The sequence below is a fragment of the Notamacropus eugenii genome, chromosome 5 (assembly GCF_028372415.1).
Source record: "Notamacropus eugenii isolate mMacEug1 chromosome 5, mMacEug1.pri_v2, whole genome shotgun sequence".
Lineage (NCBI taxonomy): Eukaryota > Metazoa > Chordata > Mammalia > Diprotodontia > Macropodidae > Notamacropus > Notamacropus eugenii.
Window position 1 is genome coordinate 210,614,482 of NC_092876.1, and position 20,261 is coordinate 210,634,742.

At 35.6% G+C, this 20,261-nt stretch overlaps 1 long non-coding RNA gene and 1 pseudogene across 1 annotated transcript in view; one reads left to right on the top strand and one right to left on the bottom strand.

Moving 5' to 3' along the window:
- LOC140509086 (uncharacterized) overlaps positions 1-20,261 on the bottom strand; it is a 102,309-nt gene that overhangs the window by 3,580 nt on the left and 78,468 nt on the right. Inside the window, exon 2 of the long non-coding RNA XR_011968563.1 lies at positions 5,075-5,185. This is a non-coding gene — a long non-coding RNA (uncharacterized lncRNA). The remainder of the gene's footprint in view (positions 1-5,074; positions 5,186-20,261) is intronic.
- LOC140503209 (small ribosomal subunit protein uS10-like) overlaps positions 11,085-20,261 on the top strand; it is a 60,215-nt pseudogene continuing 51,038 nt past the window's right edge.

The following is a 20,261-nucleotide window of genomic DNA, read 5'->3' on the forward strand; positions in this document are numbered from 1 at the left end:
TGAAATGGAATATTTGCTTAGCACTTAACAAACAGACTGTAACAGCTTCTCTAGTTGCAAAGAGCTAATTACACCAGGAAAATTACACTGTTTGCAAATAACACGCCTGTAATAACTGTTCACTCTATGCCCCAGACTGGAATGGATATTGGCTACTGTATAGCCTAATAGAAAATAGAGGTGACATAGATATTATTTTTTATAGGCCTGGATAAAGGCTTTCAAAATCAAATTGCTCTATGGCCAGAAGAAAATTGTTTCCTTAAATTTGACTTGAAAAAGACCTATTTGGTTATTTTTTCCCTCTGCCAAAGAGGAATTATTAGAAAATAGATAATGGAATCATAGATTTAGGTTTATAGGACCTTACACATGCTCTAATTCAACTTCCCTATTTTACAAAGGAGGGAAATGAGACCCAGAGAGGTTTAAATGACTTGCCCAAAGTCACTGAGCTCTTCTTTTAATCTGCCCTCATCTAAATAGTAATAGAATATTTAGCATGTTACCAATGGTTCAGTTTCAGAATTTGCACTCCTCATAGGATCATACCTTCAGAGTTAGAAAAGAGGAATCTAACCTTTTCACTTTACAGATGAAGAGGTTTTGACTAGGTCATAAAGCTAGTGAATGCTAGATTTGAGATTCAAACCCAGGTCTCCTGACTTTAAATCCTGGACTGTTTTACACTGTATCACAATGGTAAGGCCATCTATGACGGCTTAATTCAATGATAAATCATTTTGGGCATTTTTTTCAATAACTGACTTGACTCTTTTATGGTGTCTGCTGTGTCTCAATTCCATACACCTGGCTTCCTGTTCTGTGCCATATTGACTCCATTTATAGAGATTCATTGACACCATTGAAATTAAAGAAAGAAACCTGTTTGTATAGAACCATAGGATCATGGACTTCAGATCAGAGGGTCCTTAGGGGTCAACATTCCAAATTCTTCCTTTTATAGATGAAGAAGCTAAAGGTTGGAAAAGATAAAAGATTTGCTCAAAGTCATAGACCACTATTAGGTATGGAATTTGAACCCAGATTCTTCAATAATAAATCCTAGTTTATTTTTTCCACTGCATCATGCTAACCCTCTGGATTTGTTGTTTTATTTGTTTTTAAAATGAGACAAATGGCATCAAAAGTTGAGCGATTGAAATACTGATTCTAATTCCATGCTATAAATTTTTGCCATTAAATGAGTGAAAGATATCTAGTAATAAACTTTACTTAATTATAATTCAGTCATGCAAGAAAAAAAGCACAACATAGTTGAAGTAGAAAGGAAAAGAAGACTGAGATTTCTTCAAAAGGAAGATATTCTCTCTCTCTCTCTCTCTCTCTCTCTCTCTCTCTCTCTCTCTCTCTCTCTCTCTCTCTCTCTCACTCTCTCTCTCTCTCACTCTCTTGCTCTCCCCCTCCCTCTCTTTCCCCTCTCTGGCTCTCTGCCTCTGGCTCTCTCCTATCTATTATTCTGTCTCTCTTTGTCTCTGTTTCCTCCCCCTTTTTCTTTCTTTCATAAAAGTCTAGAAAGTCCAGCATGAACAACAAGAAATCTCAGAGAGGCCTGACCGCAGCCTTTTGTGATGAAAAGAGCTTTCAAGTTAATGTTGAAGGATCTGGGTTTGAGTTTCAGTTCTGCCACTTTTCTAGCTTAGCTGAGAGACCTTGGACCAATCAGTCACTCAGCATTAATTAAGCACCTACTATGTTCCCGGTACTCTGCGAAGCAGTAGGAAGATAAAAAAACAAACAAGCATTAAAAGGCAAACCAGTCCCTACCTTCAAAGATGTCACATTCTAATGGAGAAAAGAAAGATATAAACAATTAGGTACATACAAGATATAAACTGAGTAGATGGAAAATAACCTTAGAGAGGAAGGTATTGGTAGCTTGGAAGGGCCTTAAATGAAGTTAGAAAACTAAGAGGCAAGGATGGGAGTGAATGGTGTGGGTGTGGCAGAGAAATAAATTAATAAACATATATTAAGTGCCTGTTATGTGCCAGGCATTGTACTAAGGACTGATAAATCAAAAAAAGGTAAAAGAGAATTTCTGCGTTGAAGGAAGTCACAGTGTAATGGGGAAGGGAGATGAAGCATCCTGTGTAAGAAACATGAAGGAGGCCAGTATGGCTTGATTATAGAGAATTAAGGAGAGTAAAGTAGGAGGCTGGAAGGGTAGGGAAAGAGCTACTCTCTAGGTCTCAGTTTCTGCATCTGTTAAATGAAAGCTTGAACTAGATCACAGATTCTTAATCTTTTTGTTTCATGGATCCTCTTGGAAGTCTGGTGAAGTCTATACCCCCTTTCAGAGCAATATTTTAAAATACATAAGACAAAATACATAGGATTATTTATGAAATCAATTATTTTGAAATAGTTACGTCTATGGCATGTATACATGCCAGGTATGCATGTATCTGTCTACCTACCTGTCTATCCACCTATGCAGAACCCCTGGATTAGATGATCTCTAATGTACCTTTCATCTCTGGGTCCCATATTCCTCCTTGTTCCAGGTTGGAACACTCTGCTTATGTAAAACCTTTAGGAATCAACAAGTCAAATAGGAACTGAACTTTCTTATTTTCCAAATTCTTGGTTATATGGGAGAGCAGGGTGCTCACAAGATGAAGACCAAGAGTCTAATAAAATTTCTGGAGGATCATAAATTTAGAGCTAAGGGGATTTGGCCCTTCAAGTTCAACTCCCTCATTTTATAGATGAGATTTATAGATAAGACATACCTTAAAGATTTGCCCAAGATCACATAACTAATCAATGGCTGAGGTAGGCTTTGAACCCTTACTGTTTTGACTCCAAGTCTAGTGCACAATCTACTATACCACACTGCCTCTTGAGGGACTAAGTACAGATATTAACCTTTGGATGAGATTCAGTCTTGGCTAGCTTCTAGGATTTGGTATGGGTTGGTTCTCAGGACAGTGAAACAAATTTTGCCCAAATTTTGTACATTTCACTCCCTCCTCTCCCCCCTGTCAAAATTTTGGCAAGAATCTTCTTTCAAAAATGATGAAAGCATCAAGGTATTATAATGGAAAGAGTACTCTCCTTTGGAATCAGAAGAGTGGAGCTCAAATACCATCTCTTATGCTTACTACTTATGTATCTTTGGGCAAATCATTTTACCACTTTAGCCCTTATCTGTAAAATAATAAGGTTGGACCAGATGGCCTCAGATAGCCCTCTTAGCTCTGGATCTATAATCCTATGCTCTTTAGTTAAGTGCAAATTTTTTTTTTTAAAATATCTATTTACTGCATGACTTTCCTTACAGTAAAGTTGCTGCTTGGGGAATAATTATGGCCTGAATAAGTCCTCAGTGAATCTAACCTTGACCAGATCTCCAGTCCTTCAAGTCTAGAGATCCTGGGATTATGGTCCTATCCTGGAAGCATAGACTTTGGGGATTTGGTAAGTGTATAATGACCATGTTAACTAAATCAAAACTTGAAACACATGATCTGAAAAGTCTTTTTGAAAGTATAATGCCCTTCATTGTAATCAGGATGACCCTGGAAAACACAAGATGAATGAGTACCATAGGCATGCCTCAACTCTTAGAAGCTGTAGCATGAAAGGTCATGTGCTTTTCCTTGCAAGGAAACACAAAAGCCCCTGATATGTGGAATACTTTAATGAGGCTCTACTGGAGTCAGGAATATTCATCTTTCTGAATTCAAATATGACCTCAGACACATAATATCTGTGACCCTCAGCAAGTCACTTAGCCTTGTTTGCTTCAGTTTCCTCATCTGTAAAATGAACTGGAGAAGGAAACATAAAAGCACTCCAGTGTCTTTGACAAGAAAATCCTAAATGGGGTCATGAAGAGTCAGATATGACCAAAACAACTCAACAACAACTGTGGGACAAGATTAATTCCTGTCCTGGTTCACTGATTATATCAGACTTAAACAAAATGCCTCAGATGACTTGATCCATGACCTAACTGAATGGATGTAAAAAAAATCTTATTAGTACTTGATGATTATAGTGTAAAGAATTATCCTGAAATTATAGTCTGGAAGCTTTCCACCCACTTTAACTAGCTTATTAGATTTCTTCAAAGCTAGTCTTGCCACTTGCACACGTGACATCTGGCTGCAGACAATGGGCACTCTGGCCTGCAGTGACATACCCACTTTGAAAGCTGTGCTTTCAGGAGGAGGATCTGACTTTAAGCCCTGGCATACTCTGCTTTCAAAGACTGATGACAAGGTTGCCTATTAAAGTCTGTGTTCCAATTTCATCTGAAGAAAGATAAGCAAATTTCAAATCAAGTTCACACAGTTCCCATTACCCTTAATAAAACATGCCTGCCCATAGTGAGGAGTGACATTTAAAAAAACCCAAACATCTCTGTCCCCTAAAAATCCTACTGGATCACAAAGGGGAATTTCTCGGAAAGTTGATTAACATGTAAACCAACCTAGGCATTTTAAAAGGATGAGTTCTAAAGCACTCCTTGGAAAATTCATTTCATTTGGAGCAAAGCTCTACCAGAAAATTAATTTGTATTCATCAGGCTTATACTTTCCACTTTAGAAAATGACAGGACGTGTTCTTCACAAAAAGTTAGTGGGTTTTTTTTAAACAATGTGAGAAATTGATTCTGAGGAACAAATATTTATAACTGAAGCCATGACGTTGAAAACAAAAGAGAAAGGGAAAATCAAGTAGATTTTCCAATCCTGTATAGAGTGCGCAGCTTTGCTAGTTTGACCAGAGAGGAAATAGATAAAGTCTGTCTTCCGTTAATTTGATAAAAAAAATTTGATAAAAAGCTGGTATGTGGTATTGCTCATTTTAAACATGACAGTTTCAAAAACCCTCTTAATTTCAACCCAGATTACCATGGCTACAAATATGTTTGTTAATTGCTGCTCTGTTATGCAAGTACACCATTATACTAAATCTTCAGATACTCTAAAGGATTTGTGATTAAGTCCGTGATGATATACATGACGGGTCACATGTGCCTCTTTAGACCGTGTGGTTTATGTCCATGACCCTCCAAAATTTTTCACAAACATGTTTGTACCTAATGTTCCAAAGGCCTTCTTTCCTTTCTCCTGATGTAGTGAGGACACCAATGGAGATCTCTGGCTGCCTAATCACCATTCCATGCTCTTGCCACGTGACTCAAAGCATCCTGTAGGAAATGGGAAGTAGTATAGAAAAGTGTAGGTATTTGACTTGGCCTCCTGTGAAAAAAGTGACCTGATGTTAACTGTTTTCCACTTAGAACTTTCTATTGTATATAACTCATTCAACTCATTCTTAAGGCTGATAAAATTAAGTGTTTAAACTGATATTAAACATTCAAGCCATCGAAACAGGCCGTAGCCTAACAGGAAACTTTTCAAAGGCATTGTTGGGCAGTTTCATTGCTGATTCTTTGGGCCTTTGTGCTGTACTAATTGCCTGGTTGGGAGAAATCCATAATGTTGTTTGTCATCCATCCAAGTGACTTCTCCTGTGACAGCAGCTGAAAAAGTATCACTGCCTCCAGAGAAGAGGTGTTCATGGAAAATAGCAAGCCTCCTAAACCAGTTCTCTCCTAACTCCAGAAAAAATGGCCTTGATCAAGCAGTGGAATAATGGAGGCATTCGATGACATGGTTGGCACATCAGCCTTGCTGGTGAAATGGTTTACCTCTCCCCTTGCCTTCTTCTATATATCTGACATTGCTAAGGTGATTATCCCACAGTTTTGAAAATCATTCACTTTCTAGACAAATTTTTATCACTATTTTTTTCTTTTTTTCATCAAGGTAAACATAAACCTTGGATTAGGCATATGTTATTTATTTTCTTCCCAAGAGGCAGAGAGATGAGCTGGGGGAAAAGAAATTCCCTGATAACAGCAGAAAGGTAGTGGCAGATTCAGGGACCTGCTGCAGGAATGAAAGCCTGTTTCTGAAATAAGGCTCAGAGCTCCTCCACCCATCTCCTCTTAGTTATAACTTAAACACTACCAAGGTTAGGATTTATGTTTGCTGGCTTGTTTTACCTGTGAATCCCATACCAAGGGACATTTGCTATTCTATTGAAGAGAAATGGCCTTTGGATTATAACCCTTTATAATCATAGCTCTTGCTTTGGAAGTTATTAGATTTGGGAGATGTTTAATCAAGGGGATAATTCATTCCAATAAGCAGTTAATGAGTACCTAGTACGTGCAAGACACTGGGGAAGATGAGCAAGACAGTCTGTATTCTCAAGAAACTTACCACATCACTTCCAGAATATCTCCATGTCATTCAAAGGCTAGCTCATATATGGGAGGAACCAAGTATTTTAACTTGGGAGACATTCTTCCCACTTATATTTGCCTCCTACTCCACTCTAGTCTGGTCAGCCTATCCACTACGGCCTGGAATGGTTTTTCTGTTACCATCCTTCTCATTTTCTTTCCTTCTTTTGACATGCCTATCTTTTATACACACACACACACACACACACACACACACACATACATACACACATGCAATCTCTCTCTCCATATATGTGTATGTATATATGTATGTGTGTGTATATATATATGCATATATATATATATACTTAAAGAGAGATTGTATGTGTGTAAACACACATATATTATTTTATCTTTTCCCCAATTACATGCTAAAACAACTTTTTAATCTTTTTTTAAAGTTTTTAGTTCCAAATTCTAACCTTCCCTCCCTCTCTCCCCTCCCCCCTCCCTGAAATGGTAAACAATCTGATATATTATACATGTGCAGTCATGTAAAACATTTCCAAATTAGTCAATTTGTACAAGAAGACTGGAATTAAAAATGTAGAATGAAAGAAAGTGAAAAATAGCATGCTTCAGTCTGTATTCAGATAATATAGGTTCCTTCTCTAGAGGTGGATAGCATACTTCATCATGACTCCTTTGGGATTGTGTTGAATTGTTGTGTTGCTGAGAATAAGTGAGTCATTCATAGTTGTTCATCATACAATATTGCTGTTACTGTGTAAAACATTCTCCTGGTTCTCCACTTTATATCAGTTCATATAAGTCTTTCCAGGCTTTTCTTAAATCATCTTGCTTAACATTTCTTATAGTATAATAATATTCCATCACAATCATATATCACCCCTTGTTTCGTTGTTTCCCAATTTATAGGCATCCCCTTGGTTTCTAATTCTTTTGTTTCTTATTTTCTAATGAGCTATTTCCAACTCCAGAAACATCCATTTACTCTTTTGCTATTGAGAGAATCCTTCACCCTTTAGAACTCAACTTAGAACATAATTCCCCATAAGTCAAAGTCATCCCATTGTTTCCAAACTATCTAATTTGTTCTGAATTAGTTATTGTGTAAAATATTCTAGTCCATTTTGCGGGCAGGAATAATGTGTAACCCTAAATATGTTAACTCTAATGGGTCTAGAACCGTGTGGCAAGTTCTATGAGCAGTCAATAGTTGTTTGGTGGTGATAACAATTATCTCTCCTAAAATATTAGACCAAAAAAAATGTGCTCTCAAATAACACATCAGAACATATTTCAGATTTACATTTATATTGTGATGGGGAATAGGAAAGCTACAATTGATTTAATTTCTCCAGTTTGTGATAGAAAATTAAATGAATTGATCTGTGTCTCAGAGTAGATAACATGGTCCTAATTTCAATCCATTTCTTGTTAGTGATTAACAGAGAAATATATTTCTCCAATTTCAGAGAAGGAAAAATAGTATTTCTAAGAAAATCTGTCTGAAACATCAGGAAATTGGCATATCTAAATACTGACTTTGCAAGTGAGATAGAAACTGGAAAAGAAGCTGAGGGACAAGGAATGAAAAGGGGTATGATTTTTAAAAACAATAATACTTAATTATCAGTAAAAGATAAGTAACATGATATAATGGTTATATAATGGATATAAAGTATCAGTGTCAGAACGATGGTGGTTCAAGTGCTTTTGCTAGTACATACTGGATGATGACTCATTATGTGATCAGAAGACATAATACAAGCACATTCCCAAGGTCTCTCTGAAGAATTTTGTAATTAATGGTGAGACATGGCAGACCCTGGCCAAGGACCACCCAGCATAGCTTATCGACATCAAATTACAGGCTGTGCTGTGCAAGCAAAGCAGAATTATAGTATTTCAAAAGAGTAGTGAGATGTGCAAATTGACAGGCATGTCCACCTCAATGTTCATGTGGACTTATTTGTTTCCAATTGGTGGTAGAACCTTCAGCCTCTATACGTCATTAGTCATCCATGGTCAGACACATTGTACTTTAACCCTTATATAGTGATGTCATTTTGGTCTGATTTGAACACAAAGAACAACGAAAATGAACAACTATATGACTAAATATTTTAATTAGGAAATAATAAGTTATTGACAAATGAAAGCAATCATAAAGAGAAGGCATAAGATGTTTTGACTATGACATCTTATACCCAGAGCAGCCTCAAAACCCAATGTAATAACAGATAATTCTCCTTCGGGGCAGCTAGGCGGTACAGTGGATAAAGCACCAGTCAGGAAGAGCTGAATTCAAATCTCACCTCAGACACTTGACACTCACTAGCTGTGTGACCTTGGGCAAGTCACTTAACCCCAATCGCCTCATTCTGGGTCATCTCCAGTCATCCTGATGAATATCTGGTCACTGGATTCAGATGGCTGTGGAGGAGAAGTGAGGCTGGTGACCTGCACAGCCCTCCCTCACTCAAAACAAAGTCAAGTGCAAGTCATGTCATCATTTCTCCTACGGCATGGTCTTCTGTAATGAAGGATGAATACATACATTGGATGATGCTGCTGGGCAGGTCACTTGACATCTCAGAGGCCCAGGCAATCCTGTAAGATTCTCAGTTGCAGAATACTTGTAGCTTTGTTCCTCTTTAATATTTTCCTACATCAATAAACACATAGATCCTGACCAACAAAATAGGAATTCATATGTACTTAGTGTTTTTAGGAAGTGATTTATTACTTTTTTTCAGTCTTTAGACTGATTTTTAGTGTCAGAAATATTCACATGCCCCATATGATAATACTTGTATTGTTAGTGTCTGTTGATTGAGAAAATATCAGTTTACTGTGAATTGAGTGATAATTTTTTGTATGAATTGGTATTTTATTAGTCATAATTGTACCTGCATAAATTTGAAAAAAATGTGAGTTATTTACTTGTTCTATTCACAAAATGACAATGGTTTGTGAACATACAGATACTCTTACCTTACCCTTCTGTACATCAGGGGGTGTTTGTCCTATAGATTCAAGGTTGATAACATATTTTCCTCACAACTACTCAGGTAGTAAAAATATTATCTCTATTTTACAGATGAGAATGCTGAGGCTCATGGAATTTGTGACAGTATCATACAGCCAGGAAGTGTCAGAGGTGGAACTAGAACCCTTATTTCACAATCGGCCCTTTCTAAAACATAACACTATCTCTTATTAAGGTCGGTGGTACCCATTGCTTATTTGAGTTACTTATACCAAACATTAACTTCAATTATGTTTCAGTTTGCTTCAGTAAAAAACTGAACTCGTCTCTACCTACTGACTGTCCTAGTGTCTTTTAAGTCCCAACCAAAGTCCTATCTTTTACAGGAAGTTTTCCCCAAACTTAATTCTAATGCCTTCCCTCTGTTATTTCTTATTTATTGTGTATATGGCTTGCTTTGTATGTATTTGATTATATGTTGTCTCCCCTCTCCACTCAGTCTGGGTTGCCTCTTTTTGTACCTCCAGTGCTTATTACAATGCCTGACACATAGTAGGTACTTAACAATGTTGATTGGCCAACTAACATAGGTAATACTAAAGTCTAATGAGGAGAAAAAACTAACTTAAGGTTCAAAACAATAAACCAACTGCAAAAAAGTAATTTGGCACCATTGCTTAGCTCACTTGGAGGGAGGTACTTCAGAACCAAATCTAGGGTGTGCGATGAATGAAAAACCCAAGAGACAGAGTTTCTGGGAAATTAATAATCAATTTGTCAATTAGGTTAGCTAATAATCAATAAATTGATGGTCAGTGGTTTCTCTTAGAAAACATTACTTGTATTACCAGCCTTATAGAGTTGTGAGGAAGGTGCTTTGCAAACCACAAATGTTATTAAAACTTTAAATCAATTTTTAATAATCCATGATTGCTAATAATGTGACATCCCATGCATATGTTCTTTCATAATTTGGTACTTTTAGTGTTTGTTGGAATGTGGCAACATTTAGGTGTATGATTGAAATGACCTGATGTTTGAATATAATGGGGAAAAGATCATTTTACTCCCTAGCTGAAACATTAATTATTATTTTTCAGGGATACACATTCATCTAGTTATGAGGTATTGAAGACACAGGCTGGAAATGTAGAGAATATATGATAAAATATGACAATAATTTCTTCCATATGATGATGACAGAATCAGAGCTATGTGAAAAATTCACTGGGTCAGTTCACTGCAGTTTGGAAGCCTCTAGAAAAGTATGGGTGGCTACTTCTAGGTTCTGTTTTGCTCTTGGAGATATGTAGAATGTCTTCAGGAAAGTAAAACATCTTAAATATCTGTTGTCCAATTTGGTCATCCAGTTAACAAGTAAGGATTTTGCCACACTTCTTTTTCTCAATTTATTTACTAGTCTAGAGTAAAGATAATAATGTTTCCTGTCCTGTTATAGTCTCCTTGAGAAACAGACTTGCTATTCTGGAACACCAAATATAATATGTTCTGTTGTAATTCAAAGGAAAAACTTTTCTCTGAAACCTATATGTAGACCCAAGATACTGGTGTCAGATTTTGTTATAAAGGCACAGTTTTAGTTGTTGTAGCAGGACAGTAGAGAGCAGTTTAGTTAGCTATTTCTTCAACTGAAATAGTCAAAGATACTGGTTTTCTCCAATCTGAGCAATCAGACCATTCTCTAGAGAGGAAAGAGCTGATCACTTATTATCCTTAGGCTACATCAGATGTCATGTCCTTCAATTCAGGGAAAAAAAACTTTATTGATTTGTATAGATAGTAAAGAACCAAGATAATAATTTAGAGTTATCAGTCAATATGGACAAAGGTAAGAGAGAATGTATAGGTCTTTGTGTTATCTTTAAAATTCCAATAATTGCATGTAGGTAAAAGTAGTGTATAGATTTTAACCACATAAACATTGTTTTATGATCTTAGGTAGGAAAAATATATATTACATGTAACAAGTAACAAATATAAATGTTCTGTATGGAAAATAGATAAAAATGTTCATGAAAGATTTAAAATTTGTCAGAATAGATGGCTAATATGTTGGACGTGTTGGTATGTCTTTACTTAAAACCTTTCAGAGACTCCCTATTTTCTAATAATTAAAGTTCAAAATTCTTAGTTTGGTGCTAAAAGCTCTCTAGTTTGCTACCCCCTTACTTTTATGGCTTAATATACCATTGGCCTCTGTATACTATACATTATAGCTAAACTGGACTTCATTGTTATTGTTTAGTCATTTTCAGTTGTGTCTGACCCTTTGTGATCCCATTTGGAGCTTCCCTGGCAAAGAAATTGAAGTGGTTTACCATTTCTTTCTCCAGCTCATTTTACAGGTGAGCAAGCAAACAGGGGTAAGTGACTTGTCCAGGATCACACAGCTAGTATGTGTCTGAGGACGAATTTGAATCTAGGAAGATGAGTCTTTCTGACTCCAGACCCAACACTGTGCTTGCTACCTACCAGTCCTTAAATGGACCACACACCATCATTTATGTATGCTTTCTATTTCCTTGACTCTGTATTTGTAGAGACTATTCTTTTGAGTAAAATGACCTCCTTTCCCTCCACCTTTTGAATTCTTACCCAGTATTTAAATGATAGGTAAGAATTCCCACTTCCATGTCTACCAAATGAGTAATAACCATCAGACATATTACTTGTATTCTTCTACACTTGTAATAAATTATTTTCTGTTATTTGTATTTGTGTCATATTCCTCTAATAGACTGTGAACTCCATGCTGGCAAGAGTCAAATCTTATCTAATGGCTGTATTTTCCATAGTGCCAAGTGCAGTGCTACATACAGAGCAGGTGTTTAATTCATGTGTATGGAATGGATTCAAACGGAAGGGAGTAAAATAGAATGGAATGGAATTAATTCCAAGGTTTATCTGTACAGAAGGTAGATACTCTGGTGCCCTTAAAAATTCACTAGAATATAAATTTGGTTACCATATATTTAAGATGCCCCTAGAATTAGCATTCTAAAGACTTCTTATGCTTGTTAAATAGGACCACATAATTTTGAGCAATATAGAGAATCTTTCTTTTTTCTGCACAAGAGCTGTCTACATCTGATTTGCTAGATCTGGCTATTTTCATCTCAAAGAAATAATTATCATTTGCATCCTCTACTGCACCTATCAAACATTGTATCGGGCACATAAATATTCAGCATTTAATTGTCTTTTGATTAAGACTTTGCTAGTTACAACTGTTGAAATGATAGACCTGCCCGCTATGACAATGTCCTGAAAGCAGAAAAAGCCTCTTAAAATTTAGCATTCTCTCTGCTTGCTTTTTAAAATTAAGATATTTAAAAAATAATGGATGTTTACGTTATACTAGAAATAAGGATGAGATAGTTTACATGGGATGCCATTGCTCAAGGATATGACTATGTAGAGGGCAAAGTAATAGTGTAGTATCTACACAGCATGGAATTAATTGGACACCAAACAATTTTTATACTATGACACTGTATGGCTTAGTGAATGGAGAATTGCCCTTGAAGCCAGGAAGACCTGGATCCAAGTACTGCCTGTGACATATACTGGTTGTGTGACTCCGGGTAACCTAATATTCAAGGTCATAAAAATCTAGTGCCAATTTGTCTTTCCAAACTTTTCTCAGACTATCTCATACAAATTTATTACTTACCTTATGCTTAAGCCAAATTGAACAAGTCACTATTCCCTGATCTCTATTTGTCCTTTCTTTTCTCCATGCCTTTGTGTGTATTACCCTCTCTTTTTGAAATGGATTTACCCCTCTTTTCACATTCTTTTGTCTCTTGAAATCTTTCAAGACTGGCTTAGGTAACTTTCCATGATCTCCCACCAGGTGGAAGGGATCTTTCTTCGAACTTCCTGGGACCTTTTTAATGCTCTTGTCATACTTTAATTTATATTAGTTATTTGTAAGGATGTGCTGGTAAATATTTAACAAATCTCTAGGAGGGAAGAAGCATAATAGATACACTTTTAAGTTTAGTCTACTTTGTTATAATTTTCTCTGTCATATTCTTGTCTAGAAAATAAAATAAAAACAATAAACCAATGATTTGTAATGTTTGCCAGTTTTCAAGATGTAAACGCTTACTTACACTGAGCATTTAACAATGGGCTTCCCAGATGGTTTGAACTCATTTCAGCATAACCCTTGCTATTTTTCTAAGTATTCTGTTTCCCCTCCTAGAATTTAGCTTCTCAAGGCTACCAATAGCTTTCATCTTCACTCCTATCACCTAACACTATACCTTACACATAGTAGGTACATAATACATGATTGTTGAGTGGAGTCCTTATGATTTCATCTGTATGTCCTTTTGAATCCGAATTAATAACAATTCGAATGAAAGAGATCCAATTTTAAGTATCACTCTACAGTAAGTAGCCTAACAAGGCAAAACCAGAGCATCAAGGTTTTGTGCTCTTTTATACTAACTTAATGTGTCATCACTATTTATATAGATTAACATGATACTATATTATACTGACAAAGCACTAGAATTGAAAATGTTTATTTCTTCAAATTAGGAAATCGAAAATACTGTGAGAATCCCCACTTGCTTGTGTAGTAACTAACGAGATAGGAGGTTTTCTAATTAATCATGAGAATACTTATATACCTATGCAGCATTTGTTGTTTTCTTAGATTTTAAATATTTCTGTTAGTAGGTGTTTTCTTTTTCTCTACTACATTATTTGGTTAAGCCTGTGGAAAACACTTTCCCCCATTTATTGTCATAGAAATTTGTATGACAAACACATTTTCATTATGCATGCATCTACTCAATTCCTAGTTCTCTGGTCTTATTTGGGTCATAGCCTGGTAGCTTGATTTTCATGGATACCAAAAGTGCAACAATGCTCTGTGCTATTTGAGAAAAGGTTTTTCAAGTTGGTAATTGAGAAATAACCTAAAATTGGTCCCCACCTGCAAGCACTCTAGCATGCCCAGGATGACCTGATAGCACAGGTTCTTTGATCTGCTTTTCTAAAAGGAAAGCAATTTTTGAGGGGGTCAAGAATCCTTTTAATCACATTCACCAACAGAGAAAATAGAAGTAGAGAAATCAAGACTAACAGACAGGGATTCTGTCTGACCATAAGCAATACATACATCACAGATCAACAGACAGATCCAACTGTCTGACCATTACATACATACATAGTTACCAGAGAGAGAAGTACCAACATCTGGGTTTTCAAAACTGGGGATGGGGGAAGGCTTCTTAATGGTTACCTAGAGTCTCATCTGGCACATGAACCTTCTTCCAAAGAATAAGCCCCCAAAAGCAAAACCTCACCTCAGAGTATATATACACTTTTCAGAGCTGGAGGGCATCACAGTCCTGGTGACCCAGTACCTCATTACAAGTTAACAAAAAGTTTGGGCTTTCCTACAAAACAAACCTCCCCTAATCGAGTTTCCCTTAATGGGCTCTACCTGAGGTCTATTAGTGGGAGAGGGGGGAAGATCTTTACTTTTATTATATCACCTTCATTCTTTTGCATATCTTTTTTTTTGTGAATTAGTATCAGAATCAGAGTCAATAACATTTATAAAGTGCCTAATATGTTCCAGGCACTGTACTAAAAGCAATGTAATGGGAGAAAGACCAAATGTAGCATGAAGGAATAGATGGGCATCAAGAAGTCCTCTAGATACAGTAGGAAATGATTTAAGAAGATGCGAGTTACAGAACTGAATTCATCTTGAAGAAGGATGAGTTTCTGGAGATCATGAAATCAAGAAGATTAGCGAGGTGGGAAATAAACAACAAATAAACATTGTTTTTTTTATTTTATAGCTCAAAATCATTAACATAATGGCAGCCTATTACATAAGGTACTTTGAAAACATAAAAGAATGTACATTTTGCTTACCTTTGATTAAAATGTAATATAATACATTTATACTCATATATGTTCAATAGATAAATCAAGCAATAACAAGGACTATCATTTATTGTAGATGAATCATTACTGTAGAGTTCTGTAAAGCAATTAGAAAACTTCAGGGAAACCTTACTAGAGAAAACACAGATTAAAAACATCATTTTCCTGACTACCTAATGGCTGCATTCCATTATTTTCTGATACATTGTGCAATCCAAATCTGGTATGCTAGAACATGGAGGCTTTGTTAAAGATAGACTACTTGGGTGGGCTTTTAAAAACTGAAATTATTTAAATATGAAACCTGGTACAGATGCCTTTGTCAGGGCTCAGGTTTTCCGAAGTGACCAGCATGTAGTAATAACATTAGAATAATAGGTGCTGAGGTGCACTGCTAGCAGAAAATATTGTGAATGCAGAACCATCTCCTAGTCCACTGCAGTGATGATTTCAGTGGTTCCCACAGAGGACACTGGTGGTGCTCCCAGCTGTGGTTCAGCATAGGCACTGTCTATCAGTTCATTTGTACCTGGTGGGAGGCAGAGAGACCAAGGTAAGACTTTTGAGAATTAGTGAGGCTTCTTTGTTTCACTCCCCTTCCCCTAACCACTTCTATTCCTGTCACTGTTATTCCCTTGGACAGCCAGTTGGTATGGACGACACTTGTCTGTGGTAGGCAACACTGTTGTGGAATGAATTATCTTTAATTGGGAGAGGACACAGTGCTCATATGGAAGCTATACAAGAAGAGAGCTTTTTTAAGGAAAGGAAATAATTGGAAAGGGAGAGATATTTGAGTCAGTAAGACACCACAATGACTGTTTCTTTTTTAATAAGAAAAGTTACACATCTCTGCTCAACCCCAAGTCTTGTTATGTACTGGTTACCTTTCTTTCCTGATTTGTGTAATCTCATTTAAACACACACAGACACACATGCAGACACACACATGCATTCACTTTTTGATACTTGAGAATATTCTTAAAGTTTTACTGTATTTCCCAAGTTCATTTCACATGATTTCTTAAAAAATATACGTGTGTGTGTATACATACACACATATATAATAGACATAGATAGAGATATATACTTATCTCTATATATCTTTGTTATGCTGTTTAAAAAGCTTCAAGAGAATTTCTAGGCAATTTAATAATTTTATTAGACCAAAGACCATCATGGCTATGGGCTCACAGTTTATATATCCTTCCAGCAGGGACTGATGTGACCCCATCATCATGTCACCCCTGGACAGAGAAAATATCTCTATACCAGACTGCTACTAGTCTTAGGCTATCCAGGCAAAAGGATCTGTCTCCCCGCAAGCTTGAGTGGAACACACACCTTCCCCACTTTAGATTAAATTCTTTATAAGGGGTCTGACGAAGATTGAGGAAAGGCAATGCAATCTTCTTATAAGGAATGTCCTTCTATAGAAAAACTGAACTTTTAATATGAGGAATCTAGAAGAAGGAGAGAGTCTCTGAATCTCCCCAAGACATTGGTTATTAATAATAATTTCTCATATTATTCCATTTGATTCTTGAAGGGCATGACCTCCTCAATAAATCACTAACTGATATGAAAAAGACTTCATAAAGGGTTTCTAACTATGGGACTTGTGAGGGGAGACAATGTGAGAAGAAAAAGGGAAAGATGGATGGGTACTTTGACAAATCAAAGGAGGCAATCCCCCTTTTTAAGTAGACTTTGCAGATAAAAGACACAAAGAGAAGAAGTAAATAGCAAAATAAAATTCAAAGATGTGTCTCTGTTGATTCCTCTGGAAATATCTGATGAAGTCCTGCATTAGGTTTGGGTATGACCTTAGAGCAGTTCTTGTCCAGTTGCAGAAATTCTCCTCTTTGTTAAAAATTTCCTACAAAATTGATCTTAACACAAATTTAAATTTATTTTGCCAATAACCAGGTCAAATATGAAAGTTAGCTTAAAGCTTGTCTATTACTAGAAAATCAAATTTAGAATCTTTTAGAACACAGAATTTACAACTTTAGGTTGGCCAATTGTCATGTTGATACACACACACATATATGTATGTATGAAACATGAAACTCAGATACAAACAGAAAATTACATCCTAATATTTATATTTGGCATAATTTATTCCCAATTACGATTATGAGATTCCACTAAAGAATTAATAACAGAACTTTTTTTTGCAAGACAATAGGCTGCAAAAGAAAAATGAATTCATTTAAAAGTTGCCAGATTAAATTCAAATGTAACAAAAGGTTTTGCGATGGGATATATAAATACACTGAGTAATCAATTTTAAAGCAGGGCATATTAGGTAAGTTATTTATGATAAAACATTTTCAACTTCTGGCCATGTTGAAATGAATAACCCTTAACAAAAGTGACTGTCTCTTTAGGGCATTAACAAGATAGATCACAAGCCATTCTTCTTCTAAGATAACTAATTGCATTGATATTCCTTTCACTCACACAGAAGTAAGGTATAACATTCACTAAATAACAGAACCATATTCTAGTTTCAGAAATCTTTACATCATTTGTTTAATTATCCCCATGCCACTGTGAGAAATTAAAGGATTTTAACTTACACAGGAACATATAACTAATAACAGATGTCAAGGCTAAATACTTAGTTGTTTGCGATATAGAAAGGACTAAAATTCTAGGCTAAATACCTCAGATCTCATACCTGCATTTTATTATAGTAACTCAGATGTGCTCCAGTATTAACCTATAGGCTAAAGATTTAGTATTGTGTTCATACTGATCATCTGACGTGATTATAGAAATTTGCCATAAATGAATCATAGGGACATAAGAGAAAGTGTTCCATTTTCTTGATGTCAATTCCAGACAAAAGTTATATAGATGGCCAATTATATTGAGCCAGGCTTAATGTCAGTCAGGTGGGATTTTTTTCCATTCAAGAAATGTCATATTGGGAAACTTGAGTCAGGAGAATACTACCTGAGCCCATTCTAATAGTTGTTCTTCAACATTTTTTCCATGAGAACTCCACCTTCAGTTCATGCACATAAAACACTATAGAGCTGCTGGCATCATGGATCTTTGGCTCAATAGCATTTCTTGATGATCATAGCTGGAGTCTTAGAATAATATCAGTAAACAGTCCCATAAAGTCCTAAAGAGTAAGTTCCAATAATCAGAGCTGCAGGTAGGTTCAGCTCTCAAGGACTGCATGTCCTAGATAATAAGTATAGATTATAATCTCATTGGTAACAGTTAAGAGATTCATCATGAAAAATCACAACTTATATTGATATTACTAGTACTCTTGTTAACTGGATGTTTTATCATTCCTAAGTTCAACATTGCACAAATGATTTTGCTTTAAGATGCTTAATAATTAACAACAGAAGATTTGGGATGAATAAATATAATAATCCCAAATTGTATACAGAGAACAGACTAGATAATGTTTCATATAATAGCATATAGTAAAACATGGTCAGTTATTAGCCCTGTATCAATGGACATAAACACAAACTACAGCTCTCAGAATCCTTTTAAACAACGGGAATATCTTTAAAGTGACTCTTAAGTAGTCTGCATTCATTTCTATACATGTTCTATTTCTACATTAAATAGCAGATATAAATAAAATCAGATTTCCTAATAGGGGTGACACAAGATAGTTCATAAATTACTGCTCTTCACTAACATAACTTTGTGTATACTAAAATCCTATTCCTTAAAACATAAACAAAAGAGGCTCCTGATTTTGCCTCATGACTTAATAGATTTTTATCTTTGTTTCACAGGCTTGTTTACCTTTGTCTAATTATACTCATATCATTCTCAAAAAATAAGATATTTCAATAATTGAATCTTGTACATCTGACAAGTTCAAGCACTACTTTAACTCTTGCTTAGGCCATGGAATGACAAGAAATTCAGATCAAAACCACAAGATCTTGTTCACATAGAGCTTATTACAGCAATTTAGATGCCTTAGTATTAATCTAATACCTAATCAATTCAGTATTGCAATGGCAAATTTCTGCTTTTTGCCTATCCTGATCATAAAAATTTGCTATGAGATTTATAAGTAACAACATGGTTATAACAGCATCTTCAAGGCCTACACCACTTTAAGTAGCCTAACTAATGGAACTAGGTAGATAGATTTCTCATATGGGGAAATGAACTAAGAAAACACTTAGTTTTCTCAAGGTAACCTCTCTTTCTTATTTCCAGGGACAGATATGGACAGATATTCACTAGCTTCAGAACTCAGATGTTGCTTCTGTTAAGCTGCCTGCTTATGTTTCTCCTAAAGAGCCCATTTAAGGATTATCCAGAGACAAAATAAACCTAAGAATGAAATTTCAAAAATATTTAGCATGCCATAAAAGCTTTCCCTTCACACAATAAAGTCTTACTAATTACAGTGGTTTTGGACACAGTTGTTATTAATGTCACAAAATTATCGCAATCAATTAGCTTACAAATAAAATTTAGTAGGCCTTCAAAAAATCACTCAAAATATTTTTTTATAAAACTTATTTTTACAAAACTTTTTTACTTAAATATTCCTTCCAAAAATATTTCTCTTCCTTTTATTATTTTTAAAATTAATAAATTTATTTTTACTTTTCAACATTTAATTTCACAAGATTTTGGATTCCAAATTTTCTCCCCATATCTCTCCTCCATCCAACCCAAGATAGCATGCATTCTGATTATCCCTTTCCCCAGTCTGCCCTCTCTTCTACCACACCCCTCCATTCTCTTAATCCCTTCCCCTTTATTTTCTTGTAGGGCAAGATAGATTTCTATACCCCACTGTCTGTATATTTTATTTCCCAATTGCATGTAAAAACAATGTTTAACATTTGTTTTTAAAACTTTGAGTTCCAACTTCTTTCCCTCCCTCCTTCCCTACTCAGTGCTATTGAGAAGGCAAGCAATTCGATATAGGTTATACATGTGTAATCATGCAAAACACTTCCATAATAGTCATGTTGTGAAAGACTAACTATATTTCCCTCCATCCTATCCTGCCCCCCAATTATTCTATTCTCTCTTTTAACCCTGTTCCTTCTCAAAAGTGTTTACTTC